Genomic DNA, 18,143 nt, shown 5'->3' with positions numbered 1-18,143 from the left:
CTAGACCAAGCTGGAATCCCTTTCTCTTACTTTCCAATTCCATCCCACAAGTATAAATTGAGTACTTACTGGATGCAAGGCCAGGGTTCAGGGCTCCAGTAATTTGGAAAGTTCCAAATTCCAGGGACTGCCTACCTCTCACACTGGATGATGATAAGGAAGTACTTTAAAGGTACTACACATAGCTGGCATTCATGAGCTCCTGCTGTGTGCCGATGGGCACTTGGCTGAGATTTGTGTGAATTCTCTTCTTTAATCCTCACAACAACCTTATGGAAAAGGGTAAGTTTTACCCACATTTTACAGATGAGAGAACAAGCATGGAGATGTTATGTTAAAGAGTGTGGAGATACGGCTTGAACAAAGGCAGCCAGACACCAGGGTCTACCTCAGCCACCATGCCAAGCCAGTTTGGTTTTCTGAAAGGTTGTTCCTGAGAATGATTCACCCAATGCTTCTGGAGCTCTGACTGAGTAGGGTTTGACGGAGCTTTACACATTCTCTCAGTAACTTGTTTTTAAAAATCTCTTTTAGGCCGGGCTTACGCCTGTAATCCCAGCACTTTGGGAGGCCGAGGCAGGCGGATCACCAGGTCAGGAGATCGAGACCATCCTGGCTAACATGGTGAAACCCCCTGTCTACTAACAATATAAACAATTAGCCGGGCATGGTGGCGGGCACCTGTAGTCCCAGCTACTCGGGAGGCTGAGGCAGGAGAATGGTGTGAACCCGGGAGGCGGAGCTTCCAGTGAGCCGAGATCGCGCCACTGCACTCCAGCCTGGGCGACAGAGCCAGACTCCGTTTACAAAACAAAACAAAACAACAAAAAAGCAAAACTCTTTTAAAGATTCTCATGTATTTGTTACAACAGATTTGTGAGCTAGGTTTTATAATTACCCCCACTTTGCAGTTGAAGAATTGAAGGCATAGAGGTGTTCATGAGGTCTCAGAATTCAAAGACCACATTATAATCCGCCCCGTGATGCTGTTCACCATGTGATGCCCTCGGTAGAAAATTCCTCCTGTCCTAGAACCAGGAATAGCTTTGTGTTTCCTAGGCCTCTGGTTTGTCTTCACTTAATGGACACTGAATTCTGTGACTATCTTTTCCTTTTTGTATTATCTGCCAGAATGCTTCAAGTCTCTTGTGTGGCCTGCCTCTGGGCGGGTTTGGACGGCAGGGCGTGCACATTGTGTAAGGCGCTCTCGTTTTAAACTTACTTTTAATCTTGTCGTATGTCCTATGAGCTAGCTAAATCTTTTCTGGAGCAACGCAAAGTGACAAGCAAAATAAATAAATGTTTTTATTACATGCTGTGCAACCTCAGATAATTCACTTAGCCTCTCTTAGCTTAATTTTCTCTATCTACAGAATTAGGATAATTCCTCCTACCTGCTGAGGATTAAATGAGACAATGTGTGCAAAAAGGCTCTGTAAATTCAATAGTGCTATATAAAGGCAAGGTGACTTGTTACTAATATTGTTGTTATTAGTTACGAGACGGGGTCCCTGCCCCTGGGGCACCTGCACTCAGGGACTGGTAAAGAGGGCATGGCTGTCTGGGACCTACTCCTACGGCACTGGGAAGACACCCAGGGTTGTGTGGCTTGAAGGAGCTACTGATGCTGCCCTGGCTGGAGAACAGAGCTGCATCAAACCTCACGCTGTCCGTGTCTCGAGTCAGGGCCTTAGTTGAAGCTGTCCCTACTGCCCTGCCCACTGGGCAGCTAACTGGCCAGAGAGGGACAGGCGATGTCTGCATAACCCCCAAGTCCCCCGGGGGGGGGTTGGCAGTCCCTGTGAGGTTGTAGGACTCTCCAGGGAGTCTTCTAGGATCTCAACATCATCTGAGAAGACCATGGCCCCTCCCACTCCTAACATCTCAGAATGCTCAAGGACTTGCTGATATGAGATGGGCAGTGGCTTTGGTCTTCAGTGAGAAGGCTGGCTTGGGGCCTGCCAGATCTTCAGGCCTGTCCTCACTATCCCTCCTCGGAGCCTTGGCCCTGCACACCTCGCACTCTCCTCCCTCTTGTTCTCCACTCCACATCTTCCCTTCTTTCCAGCATTCCTCCAAAATTCCTTAATCCTAGATATTTGCAGGCCCAACCCAGCCCGTGCATCAACCCCTCACAGTCTGCAGGGTAGTCCCCGCCCTTCACTGCATTCACATCATTTTCTAAGCAACAGGGGGACTCTGGGGCTCATCAAAATTTGAGTTGCAGTATTCTTGGGAGGATGGGCTTCTAGTGAAATGTATTTTTGGTGGCTTTCTGTATTTTCTAAAATATCTAAAATAAGAATGTAATATTTTACCTTGAGGTAATGAACGGTAAAATACATGAGTTATAGAGCATTTAAAGAAAATGATCTCAGTTTTGGTTCTCTGCTCTATCATTTTAAAACTGTGTGACTTCAGGGAATTTCCTTAGTTTTCCCCATCTGTAAAATGGAAATACTGATAACTTCCTGTATTGAGGTTAAATAAGAATATATCCTTGGAAATTTATTTATAAACACATTAGTTATTGTTGTTGTTAGATTCAAGAGCCATAAACCACGGCAAGAACCCAGGAAGTCCCTTTTCTCATAGAAATCATATTGCACCCTACTCACAGCCCTGTGGTAGAGATTCTTGTCCACATTTGGCTAAGGAGGAAAGAGAGAGGTGAAGTGGTTTGACAGGCCACACAACAGAGGCCAGCTTCAAGCCCCAGCCTCCTGACTCCAACTGTCGCTTACCTGCAGGCTCTTGGGGCCTGGCACCGAGTCTGCCCTTGGATCCATGCCCCTTGCAGGGTCTCATGGATCCTGACTGAGAGCCCAGAGCTGACTGCATGGCCTTGAAGCCTCTACACCATTATCAGGGCCTCAGCTTCCCTGTGAGTGAAATGAAGAGAGAATCTTTGTCCTTCTTTCTCAACACGTGAGAGACGCAAACTGACATGGAAGTGGTTTGGGTTTTATTATAATCACCCTTAAGGGTATTCATAAGCCACATCATCTTCAGGCTGCGAGGTCTCCTTGAAATTCTTTTCCCAACAGAATTTCTTAGGGGAACTAAAAAATGTCCCTGGGACTGGGGTCCTCTGCAGGGAGGAGCAGTGACAGAAAGTCAATCAAACAAGATGGAGCAGGAACAAGCCCCTTTCTGCTTCCCTGGCATGTGGTGGACACAGCGTGTGCATTTGTGTGTGTGTGTGTGTGTGTGTGTGTGTACATGAGCATATGTACACACATGCATGGGGCTGCCTGGGGTCTGGCCAGACTCAGGGTGGGTGGCGGAGGGCTCTGCTGAGATTCTGCTTCCCTATCTCTTGCAGGACGCAGACAGGAGCGCAGCCAGAGTTTCTCTGGTAAAAATTCTCCAAATAGGGTTGGGGGAATACTTTCCTAGGGAACACCCACTCCCTAAAAAGAGCTGGGTGGCTGCCTGCACTTGGATAGAATTCACTAAAAACACCCTGCCAGCAGGAGTTGGAGTTACAAAGGCCTTCACTGCCAGCCTTTCCCCCGGCCTCTTTTTCTCCACAAACCTACCAAAAAGGCCCAGCAGCACAAAGAAATATTGGTTCTCATAATTTCCCCCATAAAAGTTACCTTGAGCCCTAATCCCCCACTTTCAAAATGCCTGTCCAGGGCCTGCCCACCCAGCACAGCTTGTCAGCATTAGAATCCTGACTCACACCTTCTTTTCTCCAGGGCCTGCGAGGCACTCTGAGCTTGGCTGTTCCGTGTGCCCTCCTTCCTGCCTTTTTGCTTCCAGCTGACTTTCAGCTAGTTCCTCTGATGTATCGATCCTGGGAGGGGCTGGGCAGGGCTCCCAGCAGTGTCGCTCTCACAGGGCCCTGCAGGAGTGACTCAGCTGGAGATGACTCTGACAATGTGGAGGAGGCATTTTCAAGCAGGTGCCTCAAGTCACAAAGCTAGCCCTGTCCCCAACTTCTCAAGAAGGGAAGTGCTTATCATGTTGTCATGACACACCACCAGAGCTGTTTTTTTCTCTCTGGAAGTTGGACTGTTCCTAGCACATGGTCCAATGTGTCACTACAGAGATGTGAGTCAACTAAAGGCTCAAGGAGGGACCGACTCACTCTGGGAAAGAGCCCCACGCCAGTGCTGTTCCCATGGGTGCAGGGGTGGCGTGAGAGGCTGTCCTCTCCCCTTTCCTTCTACAAAGCGGTGACCTCTTTTATTCAAACAAGGTGCAAAGCCTTTTGGGGACAGCAGAGAGGAGCTCTGGAGAAGGCTGGCAGGTGGCCAGGGTGGCTGAAGAAAGACCCTCTGTCTCTCCCTCTGGACACTCCCCTTCTTTCCTTTCGAGTTTTCTTTCTGGTTCTAGGTGCTCCTTCACGTTCTGTCCCTGAATTCTCTTTAAAGCTCCAACCCAACTGTAGACCCAAACCCTGCTCCTGGTTCCCATCACATCCCTGAAAGAGCCTGGTAGTATAAAAAGGAACTTCAAATACTAAGGGTGAACAAAAGGAAATAGCCACAGACAAAGCAAATGACACTGCCTCAGGGTCTCCAGCCCCAGGTGGCCAGGACACTTGCACAGGCCCCTCCCCACGTCTTTCCCTGGCAGCTCTCTGCCTGTCCCGGTGGAGTGGCGTCCTCTCTTTTATGGACATTTATCTCTAACACTCTGTCTCTTTTCTGGCTGAGACCCCATCCAATTCTTCCACCTGGCTGGGGCCTTCTTCTCAGGCTTCATTTTGGACGGAAGGACAGGTTCATTCTCAGGAGACTTGCAGAACTCAGAAGGTTGAGATGGAAGTGGCTTCCGCCTTCCTATCTCAGGTGGCAACTTCAGCCAAGCCCTAAGGAGGGGCCTATCTATAGGAAAATGGCTTTACAAGCCCCGCAGAAATGCCAATGGCCATAGAAATTCTTAGGAAACAGAGAAAGCAAATGCCATTTGAAACCATAAAAGCCTTCTATGGAGGGTGGAGCCTGGTAAAGGCAATATAACAATCTTAGGGTCCCCACTGCTCCTGGAAATGATGGCCAGTTATTCAATTAGCAACCTTGCTGGGTTTTAAATGTGAGGAGATGGGACTGCAACTGAGCTGCAGCTGGGGCTGGGGATGGAGAGAAGTCAGGCAATTGAAAGAGGGATGTGTGGTTGTTTGGATTTGAGGCCTGGAACTTTCGGGGAATGGAGAGGGAAGACAATAGAATGATGGGAGTGGTGGGGAGCTGGGGGCAGGTGCCCACCAGCAGTCTGCTGTGCCGCTGGGAAGTGGTACTCTCCATCACAACAGACCTGCAGTTAAGTGCTGCTCTTCACTTTGTGTTGCTTGGGGTGTGGTGGCGCTGGGCCCATGTTCCATGACTGGGTCAATGAAGGAAGAGCCATTAGAGACCAAGAGGAGGATGACATTTAGGAAGAGGTGGAACATTGGTGCCAGAAGAGACTATACTCATATATGCTTTTCCCACCCCAGGAAGAGGCAGAACGCATGGCGGGAGCCCCTGTTAGCCAGTTCCTGAGAAGGCAAAATAGGGGAGGGCTTGGAGCACATGCAGCCGGCTGGCCAGGTGGACCCCTGCAGCTCACCGGCCTGGTGACCTTGAGCAGATTGCCTGAGTTGCTTCATCTGGAGACTGGGGATAACACCAGTACTGACCCTGCAAGGCAGGGGTGAGGAATGAATAAACCATGGCACTTAAAGCCTGGCACACAGGAGGCCAAGAAGCTCTGGCGGACACCCTGCTTAACCTGCAGTTGGAATTCTGCACATAAATTGTCATCTGAGGCTTGTTTTCGCACCCATTCCTGATCTCACCTCCATTCCCTCCCACTTCAAGTACATCAGACACAGGTTTTGTGAAGAAAACATAAAATAGCTCCTAGGGAAACCCGACCCATGGTCAAGGATGTTGGTGAACTCCACATTGTGTCACATCCAGACAATCAGCCGGGTAGGGCTCTAAAATGACAGTCTTTTGAGGCAATCATTAGTGCTTTTCAGGCCATCAGGATGGAGGGCAGTGCCAGTCTGTGCTGGCCAGACATGGGTGAACATCGTGCTGTGGCTCATCCTGTCTGGGGGCTGTCTCTCTATCCTAATTCCCTCATCCCAAGGCCAAGTGGACTCCATGGAAAGCTTTCTACCCAGATTTCAGTGCAGCCCTAGAGAGGCCCTCAAGGTCTCACAGACTTTGTCCAGAAAGGAAGATATTAAATATTCATGGAGAATGAGTAGGTGTCAATTCAGACATGAGAGGAAAATGTGGCTACAGTGGATGGCTGATGAGGATGAATGAGGGCCAGATGGGCTCAGGGTTGGCAGGGGCATGGGGGCTGGAGGGAGGGGGAGGATGGCTGCTGTAGAGACCACATTTTTCTGTATTGCTGCTGACACTAAAACACTATAAAATATGCTAGCAACTGGACAAGGCTGACCTATACTCTATGGCTCACCTTGTCTCCTTCCTCCTCTAAGATAGAAATATTTATGTACCATGGGGAGATTTTGGGTGGGAGTTAATTGGCTCAGGGTCAAAACACTTTGATAAATGGCCTCTTTTTTCCTTGGTTTTCCTGCTGATGTTCCTCGCTGGTTTGCCTATTTCTGGTCTTAGATCTTCCTTGCATGGAAAAGACTAACTTTTGGGATAGGGAAGGGGGTTTTTGCTCTGTGCCCTGTGACATTTCATGCCTTTAACTCCAAATTCTCTCTTTCACCTCTTCCCTACAGGAGAGAGAGGCTCACGGGCACAGGATGGAGGCAGAGAGTGGGCAGGGGCCTGGGAAGGAAAGAGTAAAAACAAGGCAAGAGAATTTCCTATAAAAATCCAGAGACTAGGAAGGCAGTAGGAAGGGCATGGGCTGGGTCTCATGAGACCTGCTTTGGAGCCCAGATTTGCATTGACTCCCAACCACCCCAAGCAAGTTGTGAGACTTCTCTGGTCTGAGATTACTCATGTATGGCAGGAGGAGGTTGAGCCAGTTCATCTCCAAGGCTCTTTCTAGCTCTGACCACCCCCAAGTCCATGAAAATATGGAGTCATAACACCGTGGTCCGCAGGAAAATGTGAAGCCCCTCAGGGACTGCTCCAATTCTCCCGAGTTGGTTGCTATTCTGGTCATAGTTACACCCCATGACCCTAGTCTCTCTGAATTGCTGCTGATCTAGAAAACTGCATTCCCTTCCTCCTGGATGAATCCTGGAGTTCGAAAGTCTGTGACAGTGCCCAGAGGGGATGTTTGGCTGCTGCTTTCCTTGCGACCAAATAGTCTCTCTCCAGGAGAAAATGTCATTGTGTGTTATTAGGCAGTGGAAGCACTAAGCAAGTGCATATGTTCTGGGAGCAAGGTCGGGGGAAGCATGGTAAGTACATCTATGTTGGAGAAATCACTTTTTGTTGATGCATGAGCTCGTTGCCTAATGATTTCCCATTCATCCTCTTGTAAAGGAAAGATTAGATATTTATTCCATCCAGAGTCACAGCATACTAATGAGGGGCACATTGGGCCGGAGGCAGGGTCGGCTTGCCCACCAGCTCTGTGCTGAAGCAGGCTGTGAGCAGAGGGAGGGAGGGAAGACAGGGTTGTGGTCTGGTTGCCAGTGGGAGCCGTGCCCTAGAGGAAGCTGGCCTGAGTGGGCAATGGGGCTGTCTGGAGGCTAGGGAACTCATCAAGAGTGAACGTGGAACTGTCTCCACTATCTGGGCCTCTGGCAGCTTTGTAAGGCCATTTCTTCTGAAGCAGCGGAGAAGGACCTATTGTGAAAGGCCAAGTTTAGAAACAACTTAAATAAGAACACCCAAGGCCAGCAGAGCTGAGCAGCTCTGCTTACTGCAGGTCAGAGCCCTGTCTGGACCATTGGCTTTGTTTTCCAGCATCACATGGGAAACCTTTAGCCCCCTGGAACCAAGAACAGCTACAGGTCCTAATTTTGGCTCAAGTGAGAGTGTGTGGAAGGGTAGGGGCACAGCCGTCACCTCTGCAGCAGGAACAGTTTGTGGACTTGGGGTCCTCACCTGTGGTGGAAGGGACCTGCTGCTGCTCAGCTGTGGGAGTGTGTGACCCGACTCCCGGATTGACCATGGAGGCCCTAGTGAAGGCTGCCCGTGGGATGGAGTGTGGAACCCATACCTCTCCTCTTTCCTTTCTGGGCTCTTGGTGGATTTTCAGCAATCCTTCTCTAGAGGAGCCTTGGCCCCTTGGGCAGTCCCAGAAAAGTCAAAGTCCTGTTGGCTTTGGAACCTGGGACTGGACACAGTGAGGCACATTCTCAGGATCTGAGCTTTGAGCATGGAGGGACGCTTCCCTGCACCCTCCAACCTCCAATTTCCTCCTAGTCACTACAGACATGAGGTCTGAGGTTAGGGCTGCTGTTACTATTCTGGAGCAGGAAAAGCTGCCCCTTGCTTGATGTTCCCATCTGACCAAGAAATCCTTCCAGGGAGGCAGCCAGGCTCTTCACCGCCTCCCCTCTTTGGTGAGAGGTACAAAGGAGAGGTCCTACCCATCTCTGCATTGGCAGGGGTGAAAGGAATAAACTGTGAGTAGGATGCACCGGTCATTTCCAGCCATTGGTCTAAGGAGGGGGTGTCAGAGAATAACAAGGATGATGACACCAGGCCCAGGGGAGTGTGGGGGCAAATGAACATCCAGCAAAGACAACTGGGGAGCTGCACAGCTCCTGCTGAGCAGCGAACACACAAGGGAGCCCTGCAGCCCTACCAAGGACCTGGTGGCTTCTGATCCAGGTGGGTGGGGGCCAGGCAGCTGGGAGGGCCACTGCTGGGCTCACTTGGACTGCTCAAAGAGGGGCGCAAGACTGGCCATCTTCATGCATTATTTAGAGTGCTCTGGCTGCAGGGTTCGGCCTGGGGAGCAGTCTTCATGGGTTTGGGCAGGCCACCCTGGCCCCCAGGCTCAGGCATACCTTTACACCTACTGGGGCTTCCATGTAACCCTGATTGGCCCTGCTGGCCTCTTTCAGAAAACTCTCCCTCTCTGCTTCCATCCTGGCTTGGACCTGTATGCAGCAGTCCAGACACTCGGGAATTTAAGGCAGAATTCTAGGGATACTGAGCCTTTCTGCAAATTTCTGATGGAAAAGGTGGTCTTGGCCTGAATTGTTCTGTGTTGCTCTCAGCCAGGGCTGCTCACTCTACCTCCCTGTCCCAGCCTTAGCTTTTCCCTAAGCTATGGCCCATATATGGAACCAGCCTCTTGGCACACTGCCAAACCAACCCTCCTAGACCTTTAAAAACCCATTTCAAGAGCTGCACCCTCCAGAAAATTTCCCCAGAATAACACGACCCAAGTCCCTGTTCCACAGTTGATCTTCCCCACTCAGGTTCCACCAAAGTGGCCCTTGTCAAGGCCGATGATAAGCTCCTTGATGCTGAACAAAACGGCCAGGTCTCAGTCCGCATCTTACTTGATTGGTCACAGCATCTAATACAACTGAGCCTTACCCCTGTCCTTCTGGAAACACTTCCTTTGTTTCCTGAGACACTGTACCCTCCTGGCTTTCCTTCTTTTCCCCTGCTGCTAGTCTCCTTTGCTGGGTTTTCTTCATAGCCCCACATTAATTGTTAGAGTACCTCATGGTTAAATCCTGTTTATTTCCTCTTTTCTAGCTAAACTTATTCCACTGGGATTTCAACCAGTCTCATGGCTCTTGACACCATTTATATGCTAACATCTCCTAGATCTGTTTCTTTAACCAAGGCCTCACTCCTGGACTCCAGACTTTATATCCAGCTTCCTACGTAGCATCACCACTTGGATGTCCAAAAGGTATCTCAAATATGACATGTCCAGATCTGAGCTCCTAATCTTCCTCCCCAAATGGGTTCTTCCTCCAAGATTTCCCAACTCAGCATCCTGAGTTATTCGGACTGAAAATCTTGATTCTTCTCTTTCTCTACACCTTAGACCCTCCACCCAATCTGTCATCAAATACTGCTGGCTGTACTTTCAAAATATATTCAGAGACTAGCCACATCTTACATATCTACCACCATCCTTGTTCAAGCTACTGTCATCTCTTTTTCAGGACAATCACATCCCCACTGACTTTCCTGCCTTTGCTCTGACTGTGTACAGTAGTCTAGTCCCAGCCCATCAGCTGCAGTGATCTTTTTGAACTTTTGGTTGTGGAACCATATTAACCTCTCGGGCCTCTTACCTCTCCCACTTTATTTTTCATTCTTTCCCCTCCCCAGCCCTGTTTCTGCTTCTGCCACATTGGTCCTCTTGTTGTTCTTTGTTCTTCTCTTTTTTTCCCTTCCTTCCTTCCTTCCTTCCTTCCTTCCTTCCTTCCTTCCTTCCTTCCTTCCTTCTTCCTCTCCCTCTCTTTTTTATAGACAGAGTCTTGCTCTGTTGCCCAGTCTGATGGATCACAGCACAGTGCTGTGATCATGGCTCACTGCAGCCTCGATCTCCCAGGCTCAAGCGATTGTCCCACCTCAGCCTCTGAGTTGCTGGGATTATAGGCATGCACCACCACACCTGGCTTTTTTTTTTTTTTTTTAATTTTTGTAGAGACGAGGTCTCCTTGTTTTGCCAGGGGCTGGTCTCAAAATCCTAGCCTCACACGATCCTCCTGCCTCAGCCTCCCAAAGTGCTAGGAATACAGATGTGAGCCAATGTGCCTGGCCTCTTTCTTGTTCTTTGATCATGCCAGATGCCATCCCACTGCAGGGTCTTTTCTCTCTGCCTGGACCTCTCTTCCTGCAAATATCTGCAGGGTTCTTTCCCATATTTCAGGTCTATGCAAAGGGCACCCTCTCAGGGAGGTCTCCCCTGCCCACCCTCCCCAACCCAACTTCCTATCACACTTCCTGCTTCATTTTCTCCATGTCATTTATGACTCTCAGACGTACTATTTATCTTAGTCACTTGCCTTCCTCCACTAGAGCATAAGCTCCACTAGAGCAGGGACTTTGTTGACTGCTGCATCCTCAACATCTAGGACCATGCTTGGCACTTAGCAGATGCTTAAACAGGTCATTGCTGAATGAATAATTCCCAAGTGATTCCTCCTTTGACGTCCTCTGTTCCCTTTCTCTTGATCTCCTCCTGCTCGGTGCTCTTTGCTCCCTGCCGCTCTTTCTCCTTCATCCTGGCTGTGGGCGTTCCCCAAAGCTCAGTTCTTGTTCCTGAATTCTCCTTCAGCCATCTGTATCCCTCATCCCACTCACTCACTCTTCTCGCTTCAATACTCACCTCAATCTCCCCCTTTTTCCTTTTAATGTAATGTAAATAATTGTGTTCCTTTCATTAGATTTTTACTTGCTCTGATACCTCTGTTGAACTGTGAGTTCCTTGAAAGCAAGGACTATGTTCGTCCCTTCAATACCCAGTTAGTTGTTCTAGGACCCAACATGTTCTTTGAGGGCTCTTTGAAGACCTGTTTAGTGGATGAAGATTCAATACGCTTACCTCTTACTCCTGCCCGTCTCCTGCCCAGGACAGACCTAGAAACTTGAGATCCAAGGTGGACACTTTGAAGGTGTTGTATCGAACTGCCGGTCAATGAAGCTTTGGGAGGCTTCATCCCCCGGTGATTCAATGAGTCACAGCGGATCAATTAGCTGATTCTTTGGCCCTACTTGAAAAAGCCTTTTGTGGCCACTCTGGGATCTCATTTGACTTGAGCGTGTGGGCGAGAGAAGAGGATGCAACAGAAAATTTTTTCAGGCAAGCAAGGCAATTTCATTTCAGGAGGCCTGTCTTCCCCCAACATGCTGGGCCAGTGAGGGATCCGCATGTCACCAAGACAACAGAACTGGTTTCCTGCCTCCCCCATCAGACTGTGAGGTCTTGAGGGCAGGACTGGAGTTGAAGTCATACTCCCAGCCTGGTGCCTGCTACATAGTAATTACTCTGCAAGTAGTTATTATACAAAGAAAAGAAACCCAATCTTACGAGAGAGAAGTTCTCTCTAGATCCTTCCCTAAGTCCAAAGAGAACAAAGAAACATAGTCGCCTTCCTCTGACTTCCTCTTTTATCATGCTCTGTCCTTCACTGTCATCAACATAACCTGGCCTAAACTTTTCTTTTCTAGAAGCAGCTTTTCTAGAGCAATCTCATCTGACTCCAATTTCTTTTCTTCACGTCTCCTAACACCTCTGCACATGGCTTGCAGTGCAGCAGCTTGCATAATTGTGTTGTAGGCATCCTGAACTGGTCTGTCCCCAGGTGTGTGCCTTATGTATGAGGGGCTTGGGGACTGGGGGGCACAGGCATCTCCTACAGTTCCCATCAGCCTGGGCACCCTGATGTGGAGGGGTCTTGCTCTGCCTTCCTTTCCATAGCCCAGTCCCTGGCTCTGCATTCAACAAGTGACCAGTGATGCACTGACCAGCACATAGTCGGCATTCAATGAATAGCTATTAAACTAAAGAGAAACGATGTCGAACCTAGTGCTCACAGAAAGGAAATGGGGGAAAAGGTAAAGGAATCCAATGTCAGCACCAAACCCACTCTCCAAAATGACTAGATTTTGAGATGCGTGAGAGAACCTAAGCAGCCCACAAAGAAAAAACAGAACAAAACACTCTTCTGGATCCCCTGATGAGCTGCACAATTTCAGTGTTTATTTTCTGTCCCAAGAAACAATGTAACCATGCTTCCCTCTGGTGGTGTGAGGATCATGAGTTCAAATCTTGGCTTTATTATTTCTGTTTGGGTGACAATGGGTAAGTCACTTAAACAACCTTCATTTGTTTATTTACATATAGGGGACCACCATAAGCATTGTGGTGAGGATGACACATGGCAAAGCAGGTTGTGCCCTTGGTAGCTAGCAGGAGCTCAATAAGTGATGACAGGCACATTCCAGCAAATGGGGATTGGGAAGGAGATGGGAGGGAGGGAGCTGAGTGCTGGCACAGGAATGTGGCTCATGGGAAAAGGAGGAGGAAGGGTTGCTGATGGGGCCTCCCCTGTGGCAGAAACCTCCTAGAGGACATTCCCCAAGGGCTTGAAGAGAGGCCTGACTCTTACTGACATTTAAGGGAGGAGTGAGGATGTCTGGAAATTCTGCCCCATGGCTTATCACTGTGCGGTTTAGGCCTCTGCTATGGAGACCACACTCCGGAGAATAGGTAGCTCTGTTCTGTGAAAGCATGAGAGCCAAGAACTTCCTAGAGGGGGAGGAGCTGAGAATCACAGGCCTCTAGAGATGGTTTAATACTGAGGAAAATGCAGCCCAGAGATGGAAAGTCACTTTTTCAAGGTCACACAGAAAACACACAGCATAGCCAAGACAAGAAATAAAAAAGGAATCATAATATCCAACAACCAGTCAGAACAGGTGACCTGGACTGAAGGGGAAGGTCAGGCCTGGGAGTGTTATAGCAGGAAGGCACCAGAGGAATAGGGCTCAGCAACTGCTCTGTGACAGTGCTGTCCTGGGTGGCTGTGTACACTGTTTCATTTACTACATATAATACCAATAGGACTAGAAGCCATTATTATCCCCGTCTTGCTGATGTCAAACCTGAGGCACAGTTTAGATAATGTCCCAAGGTTTTAAAGCTAGCAAGTGAGGAAGTTAGAATGCAACTCAGGTTGGGTTGACAATAAAGCCTGCACTCCTTCTGCACAGCTCTGCTTATTTCCAGGCCAGAGGCTATTCTACCATTTAAGGCCTCCCTTCCTCCCTGCATACCCTCAGGCCAGGTTCTCTGGAAGTATATGGAACACTTCATCACCCCTAAAACACACACACACACAAATGCACACTCACACACATACACATGCATGCACACACACACTCTAGCCTAGTCCAAAAACAACACACGTGCACACACACACGCATGCACACTCTAAACTAGTAGGGACCTGGTAAGGCAGGAAGATGGCTGAATCCATTAGCACCACCAAGCACAGCACATATTTATGGCCCCAGTTACAGCCTTCGTCTCCCACTACAGTGAAGGAGAAGGAATAGCCACAGGAATAGTTGTGTGCGGTGGGGTCTGAGTCCTCTGTAGCAATAACTACAAGATTAGAGATGTTAGCAAACCGGGGTGACGGCAGCTCTATTATAATGATAAATCTACAGCTTTATTTAGAAATAATGAGACTGGGGGCAGAAGACGCTAGGAGGGAAGAGCATGGTGATTTTAGCCAGTTGAAGCTCTGGTTGGAGAGACAGTGGCAAAGCTCTGGGAATGCCCAAGAGACCATCAGGGGCCCTTGGGCAAGCCAGGCAGGAGGAGAGATGGGGGAAGCAGGAGGGCAGAGCTTCCCAGGGCTGGAATGGGTGTGGTGAACTCCCAAAATTTCCATCCCAGGCCTGAGTTTCTTAATTCCACGCAATGCAAGAGGCCTCTGACTGTCCTGCAGACCTGGTTTGCTCTGGCTCTCCAGCCAGTGGGGCATATGAGCTGCTGTGCTGCCCAGACTTCCCTCTGGAACAATCTGGGGTAGGGAGGTGAGTGTCCCTTGAGGCTTAAGATTTGCAATTAACAAAGAGCTAGACTCCCCGGATGTGCTCCTCCCCTTCACTAGCCTTGAGCTCAGGGTTCTGTGTTTGTGAGAAAACAATGCAAATGTTTCAGGCTTTGGTACTTCACGTCAAGCACAAGGGCGGGGGCGGGAACAAGGGATCTGCCTGGTGCCACCCGCCAGGGCTGAATCTGACTCTTCTGCACAAACTCAAGGAGCAACACAGGCAGCATTCACATCACTTTGGTGAGCACAGAGCAGCCTCCAAGTTCCCTTTCTCATAGGACCTTTCCTTCTGCTCAGCATGTGGGTCACGGACCCTCTGCTTTGGTCCAGACTACCTGATCTGACTGGTTACCCCAGACACAAACCATCCCATTCACCTCTGAACAAGTGCACAGGCTGGGTCTCTCCCAACCAAGCCTGGCTCTAAGCCATTTTCTAAATACTACTTGAACTGCTTCTCCTCCAAGAAGCCTTCCCAGGTTAACTCCATTCAATCCCAACTACTTCTTTAATAGTCTTTTCCTTGGGCACCCATATATAGTTTTAATTGAATTAACTAAGCCACTGGTCATTTAACAAGAAAGTACTGGTTTCTTACACTCAGCCCTGAGGGAAAATACAAGAGAAAGTCAAATGTGGGTCACAAGCCATTCCTGAGCCATTGGGAGGACTTTACAAGGTAGAATATGACTCAGGATATAACTTGGGGATACAGAGAACACACTGGAGAGGCAGCTGCTGTGAGACCGGGAGGCCACATGGAGGATGACGGCAGTTAGGCTCTGAAAGGTGGATTGGTTTGCACCAGGCAGAGAGGTGGGAACAGGCCTGCCTGACATGGAGAACTTGTTGGCAAAGGCAAGAGGCAGAAATGTCAGGTGTTTTTCTGAAGCTGCTGGATTCCTGAGCTCAGGTCCAAAGGGCAGCTCTGGGAATGGAATCAGACACACGGGAGACATGGGAGCTGGCTGTTGGCTGTGCTCAGCTCGTCAGCATTGCTCCCCATTGTGCTGGCTGTGGAAATTCATATACACCCAGTGCTCTGTTATTCCTGGTGACTGTGATGACTTGGGCCTCCCTGGCCCCCAAATGATTAAAATTTGACAGCACCACAAATAGGTACAAGCACCAGCCTTCTTGCACCTCTTCCCCCTCTTTTTGCTTGAGTCCTTGCCTGGCAGGGTGATGAACTTGCTCCTGAGAATTCTATCTGCTGGTGGGGCTGTGGGTTGGAGGGTGGCAGGGGACTCACTTGAGAAGAAACATCCAGCTCAGACAGATAGTAAGACAGACTGGCTGAGCATGGGTGCGCACGGCTCTGCAGCTTGGAAAACTCCTGCAGCTGGACTCCCTCTGCGCCTGGACTCCCTCTGCGCCTGGACTCCCTCTGTACCTGGCTAGAATGCTGCCCCTTCCTCTTGGGCTGTCGACTTACTTATGACTGTCCTTCCCCACCTGATTTAGTTCTCCTTATCCAGGAGACCTTCGCCAGCTGTCCTAACTCTAAGGCTCCTATAACCGTACACAGCAGATCGTGTTTGCTGCTTTGCACTGCCAGCTACTGCAGGGACTTTTCCTGTCTCTGTAATTAGATGACAAGTTTCTGTGGGTCAAAGAGGCTGTTTTCTACCCCAGCCCCACCCTCACCCCCATGCCTGGCACAGTGTTCTTAGGAGGAGGAGAGGGAGGGGGGCTATAATGATAATAGTTGAGGATGATGAGGATGGTGGTGATTTGTTCCATGCTCTTTGGTTGATCTGCCCTTTTCAGAAGCCAGGCTGGGGAAGTGGTGATGGGACAAAGGCAGGACAGCCACGGGGTTCTCAGATATGGAAAGGTGCATCCAGGTGAGGAGTGTGCTTGGGCACAGACTGCTTACCCCAGGCATGAGGCTTCCAGTCATGCCTAGAGCCAAAGACACCAGATGGTGGACTCTGGCAAGGAGCAAAGGAGGCTCCTAGAAGGGCTGAGCTGAGCTCTGCTTCCTGCAGCCCCTGGCCCTCACGCCCTTCCCTGGGTGGCAACCTCACTCTGAGGAGGGCTGAGCTGCTTTTCGCTACCTGTCCAGTTACCATAATGAAACCACAGCCTAAGGAGACCACAGGGAAGAGCCCCACCAGATGTGAACTTCAGAGTGATTTATGGTGTGGAGCGCTCGGGCCTGGGGCTGCCGCACAGCTGCTGTTCTGATCCGCCCCGTCTGCCCGCCCCGTCTGCCTGCTAGCCAGCCAGCTACTTATGTTCTTCTTAGGGATGACATTTCAGGAAAGCAAAGGTGGGGGAGGCACTGGGCCATCGGGCTGGACTGGTCAAAGTCAGCACAAGCTATGAGAATGGGGTGTCCCCCAGACCCTTCCTGGGGTATAAGCAGAGCCCACCAAGCTTTCTCACTTCCAACAAATCAAGATTTATACCCTTTGCACACCAGAGCAGGGCTGATTTTCCCAGCCCCTCTCTTCACAGGCTCAACACAGAGATATTGAGTATTGACTATCTGAGCGGGAGTCTGCAGGCAGAGTGGGGTCGCCCCTCCTCAGAGATACAGCGCAGGAAATATCCAGGTTGCCGCTCAACCTGTTAGCACTCAAGACAGCAGATGCAAGGCCACTGGAGCTTGGAGGGATCGCCCCCACTGAGCTCTCAGCTGCCTGGAGGTGGGGGGGGGGGTGGCTTAGTGAGAGAACACTAGCTATACCTGCAGGACACAGCTATACAGTTTCCTCAACTTGGGACTGGAACGAAGGGCTATGCCAGACCGAAGGGCTCCAGATGTGCCCTCTCCAGTTCTCTGTGCCAAACCTGTGCTCCCTTCTCTTAAAAGCCAACTTGAGCCCCAGCTCCTTGAAACCTTCCCTGGTTAATTCCAGCTGATTGCAAACAGCCCAGCACCCACCTCCTGTGTAGGGGTTAGTCAGGTCTCCTTTTGGGCTGGCCTCCCCCATCTCCCATACATGACTGGGAAAACGATGCCCAAGCAAAGGGACTCTGCTGTGTGTCGTCATTCGTGCTATTCATTAGGTATGTCCAGCTCTCCTTCTGGGCACTCGGTAGGATTAATTTGCCCCTTCTCCCTCGATATTAGGAGTTACCATGTGTCTTGTTCTAATGGGAGTGGAAGTGACGTGTGTCACTTCTGTGTGGAAGCTTTAATAAACGGTGCATGATTTGCCACTTCCTCTTCCTCCTGATCTTTAACCGTGGGGGCCCGTGTCTAAATGCAGCGTCTGTTGGCTTGGGTCCCCAGGTAACAAGGTGGAGTAGAGTCCCCAGCCCAGATGCAAAGCACATGAAACATGAACAAGGCATAAACTTTGGTTGTCTAAAGCCACAAAATCCTCGGACCGTTTGCTGCTGCAGCATAGCCTGGTTCAGCCTAATTGATATGGCCTGTTTCGATTGCCTGTGCCAGGTTTCTGTATCTATATCAGTACTCTCTATATCAGTACTCTCAGTAGAAAGAACTATCCCGGAACATGCAACCAGAAACCACAGATAAAAAATCCCTCCCCTTCCTAGCTACATGGGGACTCTGCTGTCTGCCATTCCAACCTGGGGCAGAGTGCAAGGGTAGGCTGGGCCACTGGGCAGTTTCCAGAGTCCCTCTTCATATCCCGAAGGGAAAAGGCCCATTTGTCTCTAGGAAGTGAGGGGTTGGGGATATGTCCAACCCAACCCAGAACCACAAATCCTCAAGAAGCCAAGGAACAGG

General features: G+C 49.8%; 1 protein-coding gene across 2 annotated transcripts in view; it reads right to left on the bottom strand.

Annotated features, from left to right (window-relative positions):
- The window catches only part of SYT6 (synaptotagmin VI), a 62,106-nt gene that overhangs the window by 27,580 nt on the left and 16,383 nt on the right, over window positions 1-18,143 (bottom strand). The gene's annotated exons all lie outside the window — the stretch shown is intronic.

This window comes from Colobus angolensis, unplaced genomic scaffold (assembly GCF_000951035.1).
Source record: "Colobus angolensis palliatus isolate OR3802 unplaced genomic scaffold, Cang.pa_1.0 Scaffold124, whole genome shotgun sequence".
In the NCBI taxonomy this organism is placed as follows: Eukaryota; Metazoa; Chordata; class Mammalia; order Primates; family Cercopithecidae; genus Colobus; species Colobus angolensis.
Note: the sequence above shows the minus strand (reverse complement) of the source record. Positions and strands in the feature narration are given on the sequence as shown.